The sequence below is a fragment of the Galeopterus variegatus genome, unplaced genomic scaffold (genome assembly GCF_000696425.1).
Source record: "Galeopterus variegatus unplaced genomic scaffold, G_variegatus-3.0.2 Scaffold15469, whole genome shotgun sequence".
NCBI classification, from domain to species: domain Eukaryota; kingdom Metazoa; phylum Chordata; class Mammalia; order Dermoptera; family Cynocephalidae; genus Galeopterus; species Galeopterus variegatus.
In genome coordinates this window covers 7,139-12,056 of record NW_007741580.1, presented here as the reverse complement: position 1 = coordinate 12,056, position 4,918 = coordinate 7,139, and the positions used below count along the sequence as shown (strand labels likewise).

The following is a 4,918-nucleotide window of genomic DNA, read 5'->3' as shown; positions in this document are numbered from 1 at the left end:
AGTTTACACTTTTGTGTGTTGTCAAGCTGTGGGCATGATGTGGGTAGCTCCCAAGTTTGTGTGTGGTACCCCCTGGCCATGGGGGCAGCCCTTTGCTCTGATGGACCACCTGCTCCTTGGTGTATATGGTAACTCTGCGTGGGCTCCTATGCAGGAGTCATAACTGTATCATTGGGTTTACCTGGGGTCATGGCTCTGCAGCCTTCTGTGTGGGCAGAGTACAATAATGGAGATACATGAGGCAATTGGGCCCCAAGGAAGGATTCAATCTGGTTGTAGATCCTCTCTCAAAATGATGCTATGATTTAGCATTCTGAGTCCATCAAGTCTGGTGGGATATAGAATGCAATACAGAAACATGGACTCCAGGCAGCTCCTTGTACTAGGCTCAGAGCTTATATGGACTATAGGGCACCCCTATAGCTAGGACTGCAGGCATCTGTGGTGGAAAGGAGGATTACTGGGGTCTTCCACTTACTTTTTCTTCACAATGTGGGGTTCTTCTTGGCTCCAAACCCATCTCAGCTGAAGGTAGGGAAAAGGGAATTAGAAGGGGAAGCAGATGGGAAAGGGGAAGGCTGAGGAAAATCAAGATGGGGAAAGGGAATGGGGAATGGAGGGGGAAATGACAGACACAGTTGTGAGGAACACTCACTTCCCCTATCGTTCAGAAGGAACCAACACTGCTAACACCTCGATTTAAGCCCCAAAGACTCATTTTGAACTTCTGACTTCCAGAACTGCAAGATAACAAACTTGTGTTTTTTAAACAAATGAATTTGTGATAATTTAATTACCAGCCATAGGAAACTAATACAATTCCATTTTTAAAAATTCAAACTTTTAAAAGCAGAGACTAAGTATATGTGATCACAAGTTAAAAAATGAATTAACTCATTAGTCAAAGAGAATGGGACAAAAATTCTATAAGGCAGTGAGAAAACCCGAATAAAACAAAAACGGGAGTATCTGCACATACTCAATAGCTCTCCAAATTAGACTGACCTCTCCCTAGGAAAAGTTTGAGAAAAAGTAGAGGGGGCTTATCTTTTAGAAGACTACAGAGCTGTTCCTTATCCCAAGGAAGAGGTGAGCATTATAGTTACAGAGGAGTCATTACACTGTTTCACACAACTGTCAAATGAAGCCTACATTTGTGTATTCACAACATCAATTAAAATTGTCTTAAACTTTTCTTAAAATGTAAAATAAATGCATATTTGAATATTATTCAAAATCTAGAATGACTTCTAAATACACATTTCCAAAAAAGTAGAAAATAGGGAAATGTTTCACAAAGTTGGGAAAATGATTTTGTGACCTACCTAAAAGATAATATTTATTTAACTTTTTATATATTTTACACAAGTTAGATGAAAAATGAGATCAACAATGAATCTAAACCTAAATACAGAGAACACCAGCCCACAGTTTTTCCCTGGTTCCCCCGTGACATAAATCAGCTAGTAATGGTCCCAATACTAAAAGTCCCACTGCACAGAGTGGCTTACTGTGAATTCTGTTTCTTTTAGCTCACACATGTACTTACAAACACACACACAACATACTTATGACAAAATACTTCTTAATGAAAATTCAATTATACCAGTAGAAACACTGGGTATATGAAAATAATTTGTTCATTCAAATTGTAGAATATTATTGTTTTTTTTTTTTTTTTTGGAACCGGCAACAGATCGCAACCCTCAGTGTTGCGCCCATACCGGACCGGGACCGGCAACGGAATCGCAACCCTCGGTGCTGCTCCTGCACCCCGCTCAGCCAGTGAGCGGCCGGTCTGCATGTGGGATCCGAACCCTCAGCGGGAGCGCCGCAGCGCTTCCCAAGCAGTGCACTGTAGCAGTGCACCACCGGGCCGGCCCAGAATATTATTGTTGAATTTTTCATTTACAGTAATGATAAATTATTCCAGTAAAGAAGCACATTTTATAACATATATATGCATATATATATATGCATATAAATATAATAAAGTTTAAAATTGAAAGTTGATTGACATAATTTATTTTCATTCTGAATTCTACCTATTCCTCAAATATATGTATATTAATGTATATATGTATGTATATTTATGTATATGTATATATGTATGTGTTTGATTCTTCATGTATGGTTGCTGACTGTAATTGATGCATCTGAAATCAGCCACATGCTCAGATCCCAATATATGCATATGACTTTACAGGAAAAATGGATTTTGCTACTAATTTTGAAAACAAATTAATGAACTGGAATTGTAATTTCAGACATTTATTTTTTCCTGAGGAAAGAAACGCTCCTGAAATTGCTGGTTAAAAATGATTTGTTATTTCTCACCATCTTTGGGTGACTTGCTGGGACTTCTGCCAGTCCTTCTTGGGCTCACTCATGTTGCTGCAATGATGTGGCAATTCGGCCAATATTAAATCTTCCAAGATGGCATCACTTGTTTGTTAGGTAATGTGGTGTGGACTGTTGATTGGGGTGCCTCGATATTTTCCCAAGAAGTCTGTCATTCCCTTGTAGAGTACAATGGCTTCCTTGTGTGGTGATCTCAAAGCAATGTTTGAAGACAGTAAAAGTAAAAGTCATAAGTCATCTTAGTGTCTCAACTCCAGAATCTGCACATCACTTCCAAAATATTTTCTTGGTCAAACAAGTCACAATTCCAACTTAATGGATCTAACACTGCACCCCCTTGTGAAAGCATCACCTACTTGGTACATAACACTTCTAAACTACCAGAGCTACTGGTTTCACTTATGGGAAGATTTAGCTATTGCACCATTAGCAAAGATTTAGCTATTGCACCATTAAAGGTGATAAGGAAAGAGCGACTCCACTTGTAGATTGTACCAATAAATTCTGGGACTAGTAAAAAATCATTGGAGAAAAGTGATGCATATTGGTTGCAGAATTAGAGCATGCAACAAATTCTGGAGGATATTACTCCATACACATAAAGTATTGCCACAGAGATCATCTGATAAGTTTAAAAATGTGATACCAATGTTCCAATCATAGTTTTTGAATTTTTAAATATTATAAAATTTTTTGTTCATCACTGATTGCAGGGCTACCCCAGAGCAGGATTATTATAGTGCTGCAGCTATTCATTTTAGTGCGGTGCTATCAAATAAAGAGAACCATCTGAAAATAAGGCCATAGCACTTTCTTCCATAAGGAAGTTGTCATAGGGAGTACCCCATGAGGCTAGAGTTCAGGTTGAGAAGCATGAAGTAATAACGGCAAGGGGATGAACCACGGACATTTGTAATTGCTCATATCGTTTATGTGTGTCTTCAAGAATAGGAGTGCTGTTGACTGCTGTGCACGCCTAATTTTATAGATTAGTAGAATAGACAACACCCGGTTCATGATGGGAAGTGCAGGTTGTGTGGTACCTTGGTGGCTGACTGTCAATCATTCAGATTCTACTGGGGTTTGTATAAAGTCAGAAGCAGTTTCTCAAAAGGTAAATAGTTTTCTGCAGAGGAAGTTATTTGCTTTAAAATCCTAAAGTTTTGATATGTAATTCACTGTAGGGGCCTATCGAAAGTTCTGAACAGCCCCTATTTGCCAAATACACTTCCCCACATGTATGTATGTATGTATAATAATAATGATGATGATGATGATGATGATGATGATGATAATGATAATAATAATAATAATAATAAAGAGCAATAATAAGTGCTGGGTCATATGTCCCTAATAGCAGTTTGCAGGGGAGACCAGACTTTTCAATGCATTTTACTCTGTTTTCTCTTGTTTTGTTTCCCCCCAAAATGGACATGCTTTGGGGTTATTTTGTAAGTAAGTGGGAGTAACTTGCCTAAAATTGCTATATGCTGCCTCCAAAATTCAAAGGCACTCACTGAATTTCAAATAGATGAGGTGGTATTTGATTTTTATTCTTGTTTCATTAGTTAAATAGGGCATTTTAATTATGTGAAAACAAAGCAGAATAGTCAACTTCATGCTGGAATTTTTCTGTGTAATTTTAAGGAGATTCTAGTCATTAAACATGTCCAAGAGACCTAGTATTTGCCTAAATTACATGTTTTGTTGATTATGAATAATTAGTTGCTAGTGATTCTCCAGAGCTGAGTCCCCAGAGCTATAGACTTAGATGTGAAAGCCTTGGTCTTCCTTTCATACTGAGTTGACAGAGAAACAGGAGGGTGGTGGTCTGTATCTCTGTAGCAGGTAAATTTTTTCAGGTTTTCTATAAAGAAGTGCAAATAGTGTTTTCATGGTATAGTAATTGGGGTCTTTGATTTTTCTTTTAATGTTAAGTCACTGTAAATGTTATCCAATTTTGAACCTATTTAAAGGAAGAAGTTAACACTCATGTTTCACAAACAATAAAATAAATTTGCTACTTGGAAATGGATATATATCTATATTGTCTTTATATGCAATTTACATTGTTAAATAAACTGTTCCAAGAATGAAATCTAGTTAGTCTTAGGAGTATTGTTCCCTGATATGTCTTGGGACCCTTAAAGATAACTATGCAATGTCTTGAATATAGTAAAAGCTAACCATTAGCCTATAAACCCTAATAAAATGCACACTCTGCTCTAGTCAAGAGTAGGCCTTTGTCCTTCACAAACCCTCAGCAATTAAGATAACCGATGAGAGAAGATTCCTTTATCGGATAAGTTGCTAAAATGGGATTGGTATGCTTTTATTCTATATTTTCCTAATTTTGTATACTTATAATTAAAACATATTATCTGAAAGGTTTTACTTGACTTGCAAAACCATTGTAGAAGCAAAATGCAGTAGCAGGGTATGTTCTTCTTTGAGGCAAATATTTCACATATTTTCTCACAGAATCTTCACTAGTGTATGCATTCATGTGCAAACATTGTTCATCAGTGATGTGCATGCTATGACACTAACTAATGTG

The 4,918-nt window shown here is 37.1% G+C and overlaps 1 pseudogene; it reads left to right on the top strand.

Annotated features, from left to right (window-relative positions):
* Positions 1 to 3,376: 3,376 nt before the first annotated feature.
* LOC103582269 overlaps positions 3,377 to 4,918 on the top strand; it is a 3,755-nt pseudogene continuing 2,213 nt past the window's right edge.